Source organism: Bos javanicus, chromosome 18 (genome assembly GCF_032452875.1).
Source record: "Bos javanicus breed banteng chromosome 18, ARS-OSU_banteng_1.0, whole genome shotgun sequence".
Taxonomy (NCBI): domain Eukaryota; kingdom Metazoa; phylum Chordata; class Mammalia; order Artiodactyla; family Bovidae; genus Bos; species Bos javanicus.
In genome coordinates this window covers 11,803,913-11,817,642 of record NC_083885.1, presented here as the reverse complement: position 1 = coordinate 11,817,642, position 13,730 = coordinate 11,803,913, and the positions used below count along the sequence as shown (strand labels likewise).

The window sequence follows — 13,730 nt, the reverse complement described above, 5'->3', positions numbered from 1 at the left end:
GCCTCCACGGAGGGAATTTAATTAGCCTGCTGGAGAGGCGGGCGGGCGGCCGACGAGGTGTCTCTGCTGCTGCAATATAATTGAATCGGCTCCACTCGGTCGGGCCACTCGCCGCCCATCAGCGCGGCCGCCGGGCTGGGGGCGGGGAGGCGCATCCAGGCGGAGCAAGAAAGGCCGAGGAGGGGGGGAAAAGGGCAGCGCGGGTGGGGGGCGGCGGATGCAATCACCTCCCACCTCGGAGGCCGGGGCAGCCATCTTCAGCGGGAGGAGGGGCAGGGGACCGGCTCCTACGGGGCGGGGGGGAGCAGAGAAGCGGGGGAGAAGCCGTGGAGCCCGGGGCGCGCCCTTGGGAAGCAGGGCGTGGGGGTCGGAGACCTGGAGGCTGCAGTCCCGCCCTCCCGGCGGTCTCCCTAGCTCCGAGGGAAGGGGGAGGGGAGCGAGACAAAAAAACCCAACCTCGCGGCCCCACCGGGCGATGCCCCCCGCCCACCGCAGCCGCCGCCGGCACCTGCCGCGGGGGCGCAGCGCCGCCCCCCTCGCTCCCTCCCCCGCCGCCGCAAAGTTTTCACTCCGGCTCTGGAGCGTAGACAGCTCACAGAGAGCCCCCCAGCTCCCTTGCTTCCCACCCGCCGCACGCTCGTAAAGCACCACTCGCCTAACGAAGCCACCGAGCCCGAGCCCCGGGGAGGCCAGAGCCCCCCCTGGAGGCCGGACGCCCAGGCTGCGACCAGCCGCGGGGCGCGGGGCCCTGGGTCGCTGGCCTGCCCGCCCGGCTCTTATCGCCGCACACACTCCGGGGGAAGTTGCCCCGGAGCCGTTGGCGGCCGCCCCCGCGAAACCCACGAACTTGGAGGAGAGGGGGACGGGCGCGGGGGGTGGGGGCGCGCGCGGAGACCGCCGCCCGCCCGGCTAGACGCGCTCACCTTTCATGCCAGGGCCCCGCCGCTCCGCCTCGGCTGACACATGCTGGAGCCACCGTCGCCCAGTGTTTGTCTAAACTGCTTATCTCACCCGGGGCTGCTCGGCGGCGGCGGCGGCGGCGGCGGCTCTGGCCCGCTGGGGAGGTGGAGCTTCCGGGGCCCCGGCCAAGAAACACCTGCTGCTGTCGCCGCCGCCGAGGACACACCCAAGCGCAACGCCGCCCACTCTCGGGCCACTGGCTCGCTCCCGGCTCTCTGACCTCAGCCAGCGGGAGGTGTCGGGTTTCAGCCGCAAACACACGCGCTCGCGCGCGCGCACCGACCGGCGCCCGGGTACACCCGCGCGGGCACACGCCCCTCCCCAAACAGGCCGGCCAGGTGAGCCGAGGACACCAGTAGGTAGGGGAAGTGCCACCCTCAGGTTCCCGGGGACCCCGGGCTTCACTGCTCAGGGGTCCCACCTACACTGGTGTCCGAGACCAGCCACTGGATTCCAAAAGCTGGGAGCGGTCACTTTCAACACGCCCACCAGGCGAGCAGCGCCCGTGCGCGTCTCCCGACTGCTTTCCGAGCGTCGAGAACAGCGTGTGCCACAAAGCAGACCCCCCGAGGAGTGAGCGGACAAACTCACGTGTGCTGGAGGCCTCCTAGAGGAAAACTTTTTCGGAGCTGGTGTCTGTGTTGGGGGGTGGGGGCAGGAGGGGGCAGACAAAGTAGGCTGTGTGCCTTTCTCCTCCCCAGCCCCTCTTAACTCTCCCAATTTGAAAGAGTTGAATGTTAAGGACTCGGGCCTACGCACCTTCTTCCCCCCAAATTCCAAGAGCTCCGCCTTCTCGTTCTAAGTAACTTTGGGGAAGGCCACAGTGCGGGGGGCGGCGGGGTAGTTCTTTTAAAGAACTCACGTCCCAGCGGCTGGAGAGTCCACGCAGGCGCCGCTCCGCCAGGGGGGTCATTAAGTAGCTGGGGTTGCGGTCAGAGGCGAGGCCGCCCGCCTCCAGAAACTGGCACGACCCACTGGGCCTCCGGCCCCAGAACAGCGCCTCCCCATTCCTGGCACCCCACCACCACCGCCACCACCACCTCACCCAGGCACTTGACAGACTGGAATGACTCAGGGAGCGTCCTGAAATTCCTGGGCACCCACAGGCGGCACGGCGAGAGCGGAGGGCCCTGGCCTCCCCGCCCCCACCGGCGGCGGGCGCAGAGGACCAGCCCGGCACCCCCCACCCGCCCCCAGCCCCGCGTCTCCGGGAAGCGCCGGGTCAATGGCGGCCCGCCTCGCCCGACGCCCCCTGGCCCTGGCGCGCCCCGCGCTCTGACCCCGCGCGTCCCAAGCTCCCAGGGTTGCTCGGATGCACCGGGGTCTCTGCCTGTACATCCTCTTTTTGAAAATCCTCTCCATCTACAGCCTTCCTGCTTTGCAGCCCCGGAGGCAAACCAGCACCCACCCCTCAGCACCCCGCCGTAGCGCCGCGCTGCGGGTTTCAACTTTCGGCCGCCGGTGCCAGCCCGCGCTTCTGCCAGCCCCAAACCTGCCCCAGGACATGCCCGCGCCGCGCTTGGCAGGCGCGCACGCAGCCGTCCCCGCGGGCCCAGCCTCCCCCGCCTCTCCTCCTCCCTCTCCCGCCCTCCCTTCCCTCCCCGCGCCAGTCCGGATTGCGACGGGAGGGAGCGCTGGGCGCCTGCCACCCCCCATCCATCTGTTCCCGATGACGCTGGCGGGCCTGGAGCAGTCGGAGCCCGCGCCAGCGGGGAGCAGGACTCGCCTGGGTGCCCGCCCGCCCGGGGGGCGAGGGGCAGGGCGCGGACGGACGCCCCCAAGCCACCCACTCCCCTGCTCCGCCTTCCGCCGAGGGCACGCGGGTCGGCCCCTCGCCTTGCACAAGGCTCCTGGCCGACCACAAACGAAAAGGGAAACGGACCTGCGAGGCCGAGCCGGGGGCCGTTACCGGCTCCTACCTGTGGGGGCCGGCCGGCCGGCCCTGGCACCTCGTGGGAGGGGCGCTTCCCCTTCACCCCCCACCGCCTGGCTTCGGGCCGCGCCTCCCTCGTGCGGGCCTAGGCCTCCGCCTGACGCTTTCGTTTACGCACCACACGGTGTCTCCACGGCGCGGCCTCCGGGAACTCACACTCAGCAGGGGACAGCAGACTCGGCGCGGAGGACGCGGTGCCTCCATCGCCGCCGGGAGTCTCCGGGAGGGGGGGAGGGAGGAGTCAGGAGAATTCAACCTAGGGCCTAGGGCCTGAAAAACCAAATTAAAAAACCTCTGGGGGCGGGTCCCACACTTTCCCACCTGGACTACAGGCTGGGGCGGGGGGAGTAACTTACGCAGGAAAACTCGCACCTGGATCGGACTCTCCTCCCAGCCCCGTCCCCAGGTCTGGACGCTGGGGCCCACCCTCCAACTCTCTCACCAGGACACGGTGGGCCAGCTCATTTCCCTTCATCCTGGGGAGACCCTGATGGTGGTGGTAGAGAGGGGGAGGTCAAGTTCTTCCACATGTCTGAGGACCACCGTGGCAAAACACAGAATTTTGTGGAGTGGCCACTTGGGTTCATCGTTTGGCTACTTTATTCAGAGTTGGTAGATTCCCCCGCCCCCTCCCAGGCATCTGGTTCCGCTGCATGGCGGGACGGGGAGCCTGATCCCGGTTCCCAGATGAGGAAGTCGAGGCCGCAGTTGCTCAAGGTCACGTGCACACACTGGTGCAATGGGAGCTGTGCTGGGAGCTGCTCACACCTGCAACCAGTCTCCCTTTCCCAGTACAGCCCGTCGAGGCCTCGGGGAGCTGCAGGGACGCCCCGCGGCCGCACGGGGGCAGCGGCGAGCTGGCTTGTCTGCCCCCGGCCAGAAAAATGCTGGCGGCCACCAGGCGGGCTGGCACGGTGGCGATGGGTGACACTCGCTGTCGGTGCGCCCGGCCCCGGGAAATCAGTAATCCGGAGCATGGCCTCCGGGTTGAAGGGTGAGAATTGCTCTCCCGCAGCCCGTGCGCTCCGCGCTAGCAAGGTTGGTGGCTTGACTCCTCCACTTCCCGCCACTCAGGCTGGGGCTGGCAGCCCTCCATTTCTTCAGGGGCGTTTCTTCCCCTCCCGGTGGGGCCTGTTCCCACCCCGTAGCCGGTCCAGAGCCCTCCCTGGGCTCAGCCCTCCTCTCCTTCTTCCCCAGATGCTTGGGAACCGGACAGAAAAAGAAGGTTGGAGTAAAAGGGCAACTTTTACCGAAGGCCATGGTCAGTCCCATGGCAGAGGGGGGGGCCAAATGGGGACCCTTCCCGGAGTAGGGACACCCGCCCCAATGACCCAGCTCACCAGGATCCTGTTTCCCTGGTGCTAGGGGCAAGAGGATGCTGGTGAGTGCCCGCTCACACCCCCGACTGGGGTCAAATTAACTGGAGCAGGAAGCAGAGATCAGGAGGCCTTCTCCTGGCTGAGCACCTCCTCAGGAGGTTCCTTCAAAATCCAGCCCACCTCCAGCAGCTCACACGCTCAGTCATCCTGTCCGACTCTGCGACCTGGTGGACTGGAGCCCGCCAGGCTCCTCTCTGTCCATGGGATTCTCCAGGCAAGAATACTAGAGTGGGTTGCCATGCCGTCCTCCAGGGGATCTTGCTGACCCAGGGATTGAACCCGGGTTTCCTGCATCACCCGTGGATGAGCCACCAGGGAAGCCCCGCGAGCAGCCTGGAACTCAGGAAACCTATACGATGAAGCCCTCAGTGAAGTAAAAGCCCCTCCTTAAACTGACCCTCAGAGATACTGACGAGGGATCTGCAGGAAAGAAAGCGATGCCACTGACCAACATGGTGGGCATTCAGTCACTCAGCAAACACACTGGCCTTCCCAAATACAGAACTGAAAACACCAGGCCCGAGGTGAGAGGCGCTGACAGGGAGGGCACCTCAAGGCACCCAGGAGCTGGAAAGACAGGAGGGTGGGTGGGCAACTTACCCATTACCAGTACCACCAGCCAGGCCCCCACCGGCCAGGTGAGGTTCCCTGGAGTGCAGGTGTCCCGGCCCGGGTCCAGCCCGGGCTGTGCTGGGCCCTTGATGCCGGGGGTAGGGGTGGAGAGCCTGCATAGGTCCTGCTGTTTATCACCCTGCCTTCTCTGGGATCAGCAGGACTCAGTGCACTGTCTACCCTAAACCGCTGTTCCAGCACCTGAGGGCTGCATGTCACCATCATTTTCCATCACCCTGGCCACCCCATTCAGCACCTGATCGACAAACAAGCGTCAGGGACCTGGCCGTCAGTGCAGGTGGGAAGGGAGGTCCACTTCTGCCATTTACCAAACACCTAACATGTGCCAGAGCTGCTCAACTCCTGTCATTTAATCCCCTTGGGCCCTGCGAGGCGGCCTCCTGACCTCCATCACAAAGCCCGGTGAGGAGACCAGAGAAGGTTAATTAACTTGCCTAGGGCACACACATTCACTCCAAGCCAGATCCAGACCCTGGCTGTTCTCCTGTACTCAGCAGCATTTCTCTGTAGCTACTGCTGCGGATACCTCGGGGCGAGGCAGGGTTGTAGCACACCAGCCAGCTGTCCTGGGGTCTGAAAACCATTCTCCCTTCCAGGAGGGTTGGGGGACCCATGGCCCAGAGCCCTGGGATCTGCAAGTCCCTCTGCATGATGGGTCCACCCACCCCAAGGCTACCAGCGGAGAGGGTGCCACTAGGGGCCTCAGGGATGACGGACAGGGGGCCTGCCCTGCCACCCCCTCCGTCACCCCCCCATCCCGTCTTGGCAGGAGGCCCTGCCGCCCAGCCTCCATCACTCACACTCCGAAGTCCCCTTTCTCTCTCCAGCCAGCTATCACTGGCCCAGAAATTCTCTCCATTCTTCAAAGCCCAGCTTAAATCTTATCTCTTCCAAGGAGGCTTTTCCCATCCCCGCCTCTGGAATTCATCTCTCCAGGCACCACATCCCACTCTAGATACAGATCGCACGGGGCTGCAGTCTCAGATACTGGGGGAAAGATGGGGAGGAGTGTGTGAAGTACTGGTTGCTAGGCCACACAGCGGAGCTCCTGGGGTCAGGGAAAGGAAGGAGGATCTTCAGCAAGAGCTGGGGGCAAATGCGAGGGGGTGGGGTGTCCGGACCTCTCCTGTTGACAGCTGGAGCCCCAGCCTCCCCTCCCACCCCCACCCCCCCACTGACAGCGGGTGCCCGGAGGGGAAGGGACTGTCATGGGGTAGCTGTGATCCGGCCCCGACCTCTGCACGTTTGCGTCTCACGCAGACCCGCAGAAGGGATAAAGGGAGGGAAAACCAGGGCAACCCTCTCCAGACGCCCTCCCCGACCACTGCCCACCTAGGGAGGAGCCAGGCTCTCCTGGGGACCCGTGGGCAAGTCCAGGCCTGGCCTGGGAAGCCCCCGCCGCCCCGCCATTCCAGTCGGCTGTCCGGTAGCCAAGGTCACCTCCGGGGAGCAGGAGGGGCGAGGGCCCCGAGTGACCCGGGGGAACGCGGTGGCAGAGGTCGGGCTCTTAACCCTGGGCTGCCCCAACACTTCCTGCCCTTTCAGCGCCGGCCGCGGGCTGCACCCGCGCACAGCTGCGCTCCTTTACAATCAGTTAACAGCTGTTTTGCATAGATTTTCAATTCTAATTGCCTCGCTTTGTGAGACTCCGAAGCCCCGGTGAATGGGGAAGCCTCCGCGCGGCTAGAAAGCAGGCGGGGAGGGGGGACACTCCAGAGGGACTCAAAGGACGCCAGTGTGCGCGGGCCGGCTGCTTTTATTTTTATGTTTTAATAGAAGAATACCCACTGACGGCCCCCGCCCCCCCACCTCCTGCCGCTCCTCCCGGAGCCCAGAATCTGAAGGGTGCTCCCCAGCTGGGGGAGGGACGCCCTCCTCCGCCACCCGCCTCTGACCTGGAGCTCCCCAACCCACCCCAGACACAGGACCCAGGGTGGGGGGGCAGCTTCCAGCTCCACAGCGGCTGCAGGAGCCAGCCCTCCCTCCCCCCGAAGCCCCCCAGGCTCTCCAGTACCCAGATATGGGAAGCTAATTGGACAATAAAGTTGAGCAGCGAGGAAACGCGCTCTCTGGAGACAGCTGGCATCTATAAAAGAGAAATATTTGCATTTAAAACCTTTAAACTTTATATGGCAGGCCAGGCCAAGCCCAGGGGGAGGGTGGATGGAAGGGAGGTGCTTGGACCCTGGGGGGCAGAGGCTGGGGGTTGTGGGGGAGAGGCAGCACAGGCTGCTGGGGGTCCATGAAGGCCCTGAGGCTGGCAGTTTTGAATTTCTCTGCCACTGGCGGCAACCCCCACCCGCCAGTTCCTGCAAGTCACTAGCCACGGACAACACAGGCCTGGGTGGCCTCGCCATGGGTCAAGTACAACCCCTCCTAGCTCCCAACCCATCCGGGAGCCCAGGCCTTCCATTGGCGTCCCGAGGCCTTTCCAAGCCAAGCACACGGGGCTGGGGTCCACACCTTCGCGGGGGCCTTGGCTGGAGTGCCGCCCATCCCCCAGCCACCGGGGCAGAGCCCCAGGCCACTATCCTCAAGCTGTCCCTTCCCCGGCTGCTGGCAGAGTCCCAGTGGGGAAGTGGCCCCCCAGGCATGGCTTCCTGCGAGAAGGCGGTTTGCAGGAAGGCCCGGCACTGCCTCAGGCCGCGTGTGCACCCCCAAATGGGCAGCTGTGGGAGCACGCTGAGCACCCCTGTGCTCGGAGCCCCTGGGCAGCGCCACCCCACTGCCCGGATGCAGAAGTCGGGGCTCAGAGAGATGAGGCTCGCGGGGGCTGGCAGGGCCCCACCGCCTCCACGCTGCTGTCTGGGGCGGTGGTACGGGGGGAGGTTTCATTTCCTCGCAGGGCTACTTCCCATTTTTCATATTTGAGAGAAACCTGGCCACATGTTCCTACTGTCAACATTTAGAGCTGGGAGAGGCTGTGCTCCTGACTGGTCTTATTTTAGCAGGCTTTTAAATGAAATTGCTGCGCACCAGGCTCCTCCACTCGGCGTCCCATCTGTCTACCTGCGGTGAGGGGGCGGCCGGTATAGACACCCAGGCTTTTCAGGGCAGGAGCAGAAACTTCCAGGGACTCGGGGAGTGGGTGCGTGTGTGGGGTCAGGGGCGGTGGGGCAGAGAATGTGGCCCAAGTCAACAGCACACGTGTAATTTTCAACAATGTCAGTTTAGCAAAAACCACACCAAAGACATCCCCTTTGCCCAGGAACGCTGTGTCCTCACCACCTCTGTTCCCGTCAGGACATCTCCAGTCCCAGCACAGCTCAGCGCCGGGGCCGCCACATCCCAGCCTGGAGTCCAAGCCCCGGAACATCCGGGAGACTGGCCTCTCAGCCTCACCATGCTCTCTCTCTCCAGCCTCCCAACCCCACAGCCTCGGCCGACCTTTCCACCATCCCTTTCTAAGCATGACTTCCTGGTCATCTGGGGGGCGAACCTCATTACATTCCAGCATCACCAAAGAGCAAACGTCACAATGCGACTCCCGAGAGGGCCCCTGGCCCTGTGGGAGGGAGGTGAGTGTGGCGGGGAGGGTGTGGTCAGAGGACAGACACCCGGGCTCCGTCCACGGGACCCCCACCTGGCCGGGCGCGTTGCCACCTGGCACTGTGCACGGGTGTTGCCAGCTGGTGACAGGGAAGCCACACGTCCCCTCCCCGGCTTTACACTGAGGGTGAGACAAGTAATAAGCTAGAAGGAGCCTAGCGTGGTGCCTGGAACACAGCTGGAGCTCCGCAGGATGACTTACGTTTCGTGTGGGGGGACAGGAGGGTGGCAAACAAACATGCTTTACGGGGAAGCAGGCGTGCAGGCACTGGGGCCTGCAACCAGGCAGCACCGGGCTGGCCCGCTCTCTGGAGTGGCCTGGAAGGCACGTCCTTCCCCTTCCCCCCACGCAGGGAGGGGCCTTCGGGAATCCCAGACCCTCAGAGAATCAGGCTGGCCCGTCTCTGCACACAGACAGCCCTGTGCTGGCTTCAGGGTCAGTGCTCCTGGCTGGTCACCTGCAGGGTCTGTGCAGCCAGGCGGAAGGGCGGACAGTCAGAGAGAAGGGGGCGACCTGGAGGGCCACCCAAGCTTCTTTAGCTTTTTTTTTTTTTTTTTTAATATTGACAATACCCAGTCCTGGCTTCCTCCTCAGAGAGGTGTCTTAAAATTTACGCACCCAACCCAACAGTCCTCCCATGGGCTACTGACCAGACATAGAAAGGAGTGAAGTTCTGACATTCACTCCGACCTGGATGAACACAGTCAGGAAACATATGTCCACACAAAACCTTAGACGTGAATGTTTGTGGCAGCAAATCCCTAATGGCCAGAAAATGGCAACAACCTGAATGTCCACCGATGGACCAGGGATCTAAAAGCCTGTGGTCTGTTCACACAGTGGAGTATTATACAGCTGTGAAAAGGAAGCAAGCACCAGCCATGTGACAGCACAAATGACCCTTGCAAACCGTATGCTGAGTGAAAGCAGCCAGACACAGGGGCCCATCGGCGTGATTCCATCCGGAGCAGAGTCCAGACAGGTCAGTCCACGGGGATGGAGCAGCTGAGTGGCTGCCGAGGGCAAGGGCGGGGTCAGGGGAGAGGAGAGTGGGTATTGACGGGCACAGGGCTTCCTCCCGGGGTGAAAGGGATGTCTGGTGTCAAGACAGACGGGGTGGTCGCAAAACTTTGCAGATGGACTAAATGCTGATAAATTGTTCTCTTTTAAAAGGTTGATTTCACATGGTGTGATTTTTATCTCCATTTTTTAAAAGAAGTTCCGATCTGAAGCCCCCCCTCCAACTGATGCTGGGGGCCCACAGCTTCCAGAAAACCCCCGACGTGGACACCCCTGAGGACGAGCAACCCCTGGAAACCCTCTTCGCACTGTTCGTGACTCTTAGGTATGATGAGGGAAACCCATCAGGTCCCAGCATTTCCTGTTTCCAGGGAGGTTTTCCACATGTGGGCCCCACCCTCGCACACACACACATACACACCCAGGACACAGCGCTGTCTCTGCAGGCAGGACTGCTGGGCCCTCGAGGTGGAGGGTTCAGCCACGTTTTCTGTCCTCATCAACAGCTCTTTGGACTCAGGGAGGGTAGGCCGGGCCCCCATGAGCAGCTAGAGGTCAGGACACAGACAGGTACACATCTGTCCCTGGCCACCTGGCTACTGGGCTGGAGAGCAGCCAGCAGGGACCTGGGAAGGCTAGCGGACAGGGAGGGGTGATGGCAGGCGCATCGAAGGTCACAGGTGACAGGGGAACCTGCAGTCCCAGAACCCTGACCTCAGCCTGAGGTCAGCTTGGCTGCCTGGGGGAAGGCCAGAAGGCCCGGGTGGACACAGACATCTGGGTGGTTCCCGCATCAGTTTCTCAGGAACTACTCTCCTCTGTAAAGATTAACCAGCTGTCCTCTGCAGGCAAGGGGCTTTCCTCTCTTCCTGCTCTGTCAGCTTAGAGGACAGGGTCCCTGGACGCCCGGCCAGGTGGCCACGCGGACAGGCCACGGGCCCAGGCGAGCCCTGGGGTATTGAGTCACCCCAAGGTCCTGGGCCCATCTGGGAGGGACAAGGCTCAGGCCGAAACCACAGGACCCTGCTGAGCGCAGGGAGAAGGCCGTGTTCTAGAACCCAGGCTGCAAAGCCGTGGGGTCACTGCTGATATCAACTTGAAGTAGTCCTCAGAAACTTATTTGGGGGTGGGGTCCTCATCCCCAATTTTCCTTGTTCGTTTAAAAGCCTTCAAATTTCTTTCATGCAAAACCGCTCTGGAAAACCAACGTCTGTATAGGCCTGTGGATTTGCACACACGTATGCGGTGGGCTCCCCACCCCCCTTCCTTGGGCCTCTTCCTCCCCACCTCACCCCCCCACACCATGGGCCCTGCTCTGCAGATGGCAGCCAGGGTTCTGGGAGTGAACATTTGTTGAGTGCCTACTATGCGCCAGGCTTGCTTCTTGCCACAGGAGACTAAGGCCTCGGTTTGAGCCCAGTCCTCTTCGCCCTTCCTCTGCTACCCACCTCCCCCCGCCTCCTTTTTCAGGATGGCGGTGCTCCTGACAAATTTCTGGATTCATTATCTACTGCCTGTCGAAGCCGCAAACCATCACCGGGACGATCAAATCCCAGATGCCTTTATCACTCGCCAACTGCACAAGTTTGATGTGGGCAGGGGACTGGCCCTCACCCAGCCTCTGCCCCCATGGCCAGGCCTGGGACCCCAGGGACGAGCGGTTAAGGCCAGGCCCCCGTCTCTCTGCCGGCTCACAGAGGCAGAGAGAGGAGCCACTTGCTCAACTCTTGTTGCATGTACGTTTTTATAACCTGGTCTCACAAATGGAAATAACCAAGGCAAAAGGACCTCGTTCAAAGGCGTGCCGTTTCACCACGGGAAGTTCTGGTGGTGGTGGCTGCTGGTAAGGTCCCCGGGCATCTGCAGGCCCCGTGTGGAAGGTCAAGGAGGGGACGAGCTACCTGGGGTGTCCCTCTCACTTTCCACCTGTTTGCTCTAAGAAGGGCCTTTGATTTCCCTCCCAGGGGCTCTTCAGCCTCAGCTGTGAAGCCCCCACCCTGAAACACCTCCTCCCCACTCTGACCCCCCCACCCCCCATGAAGGCTGCTCCGCCCACCCAGCTGCCTGGCCCCCCACTCTCTGCAGCCCTGGCTTGGCCCAGTCCCACCGTGACATCGCCTGCAAGGGCGCCCAGAGCCTCCAGGTCCACTGTCTCCTCCTAGCAGGGCTGCCCACCTCCCACGCCCCTGCCCCCACCTCCCTGGGCTCCTCTCCCGTCCTAAGTCACCACCTCTGCCCCTCAAGACCTCACTTCCCATCTCTCCAGTCTCGCCCTGCAAATGCGGGTGCCGGCCAGCTCAGGTCTCCCCCCTCTCACACACAGGCCTTCCTAGAAGTGTCTAGACAGGTCCCCAACACATTTTCCTGCTACCCTTCAACCCCCCCTCGAAGGCAGGGTAATTTAGATTAAGAGCCCTCTCCCTTCCTCACCTTCCCCAGGCTCTACCTGTGCTGGGGGGCCCCTCCCCGGCCCCTCATAAAGCTCTTTTGTTTGCCACCTACCTCTTTGCTCAGGCCCTGGCTTAAATTCCACCTCCTCCAGGTAGCCTTCCGGGATGTGTCTCTAACCTCCATTAGGGGAAGCTGATGTTCCCACTCCCATGGGGGGTTACTTTTGAATTCCTTACATTGCGCCCCAGGCTTACCAAGTCGATGGTAGAGAGGAAACAGCCATCCTTATTTCTGGACCTTCACAAGCCCTTAAATAGCTGTTTGCTGAATTCATCTAAATGAACATGAGAAACCCCTTCCAGGACACAAGCCCTCATCAGCAACAAATGCTGTGTGCATCCCTCTTGCCCCCAAAATAAACTCAGCCAAAAACAGGACGCAGGAACCTCCTGGAATATACATCTGTCCTCTGGTTCTAGAAAGCTGAGTGCCTTTCTAGAGCAGATGAGGGTGGGTTTTCCCCGTCAGCCCTTGTGGGATCCTACAATCTGCGAAGACAGGCCAGTCCCTCCCCCTAAGAGTGGTTGGAGTCTTCTGCAGAGAGGCACCAGGGGAATAGACGCTGGGGTTTTCTGCTGTTGCAGAAGGCTCCCAGGTGACCTGAGAAGAGGCAGGCAGGGAGGCCCCCACCAGCACCTTCCCACCTGCACGCTCACCAAGCCCTGCTCCCACCGCAGAACCGGCTCCTCTCCCAGGGATGACAGGGACTCCGGAGAGAGCTCTGGCCCTCCCCCTCGCCATTGAGTGGGGAGGACAGCTCCCAGCCCCTCCCCTTGGCCCACATATAGGGCTCCTGGCGGCTCCCTACCCTGTCCCCGCCCCCCCCAACCCCAAGCACCCAGCTCCGCGTGCAGACCTGCCTGGCTAGCAATTTGAGCCCGGAGTTAGCACAGCCCAGCTCAGGACTTCTATTCCTGGCTCAGCCGGCAAATTGCTTCATGACCTTGGGAAAGTCCCCACGCTGCCTGACCCCCTCTGTGTGCGCCGAGGCGGCGCGTGAGAAGCGGGCCCGCTGGACGCCGCGGTGTCTCGAGGTGACCCCGTGTCTCTCCAGCTGGCTGGTGGAGGAGCCGTGGGAGGGCTGCTTACGCAACACTTGGAAGCCCTCTGCGCGTGGGGAGCTGCACACGGTTGCGGCCTCGGATGCTCCAAGGGGCACCTGCCCTCGTGGGCCAGGCCTCCGTCTCAGCGGGGAGGGTGGCCACGCTTCCCTCGGGGCCAGGGCGACAGGCCCACCTGGCTCCCAGGTGATGCTCCCGGGTGGTGCAGGGCTGGCCGGGCTCTTAGGAGGAGGGGCCGGCCTAAGTGGTCCTCCCAGCGCCTCCAGCTGCCTCCGCCTACTCCTGGCAATTGCACAGCCGCAAAGCCAGCCAGAGAGGTGAAACGAAAGAGGGTGGGTCACAGCTGGTCAGACCTGGACGGGAAGACAATTCTACAGACCAACCCCACTGCCCTATTAACCCACGATCTCCAAACTTCACTTTCCACAATGATCGAGCCTGTGTCACTCCCCCACTGTCCATTGCCTGCATGCTAATTTGGAAGTGGGGGGGAGCCCAGGAATCGCCGTTTTCAACAGGTGGCCCCTCCCTCTTCCCTCAGGGGTGCCCCTGGGCTCCACCTTTGAGAACCACCCCATTACCCTGGCTTACTCTGTCATCTGATTTGTGGCGTGATCCTCTTTTAAAAAATTAATTTTAATTTATCTCTTCCCTGCCTCTCTCTCCCCCAGAAGGATTCGAAGCAGCATTACCAACCTCTGATATGGAGACGTGTTTATTATTTTTACAGTTTCTGCAGGAAG

General features: G+C 62.5%; 1 protein-coding gene and 1 long non-coding RNA gene across 7 annotated transcripts in view; one reads left to right on the top strand and one right to left on the bottom strand.

Moving 5' to 3' along the window:
- GSE1 (Gse1 coiled-coil protein) overlaps positions 1-13,730 on the bottom strand; it is a 394,922-nt gene that overhangs the window by 45,866 nt on the left and 335,326 nt on the right. The window lies entirely within an intron of this gene.
- LOC133230051 (uncharacterized) lies at positions 9,208-12,303 on the top strand. The gene is made up of 3 exons (XR_009730722.1): positions 9,208-9,437; positions 9,672-9,800; positions 10,946-12,303. It is a non-coding gene; the product is annotated as an uncharacterized LOC133230051 (long non-coding RNA).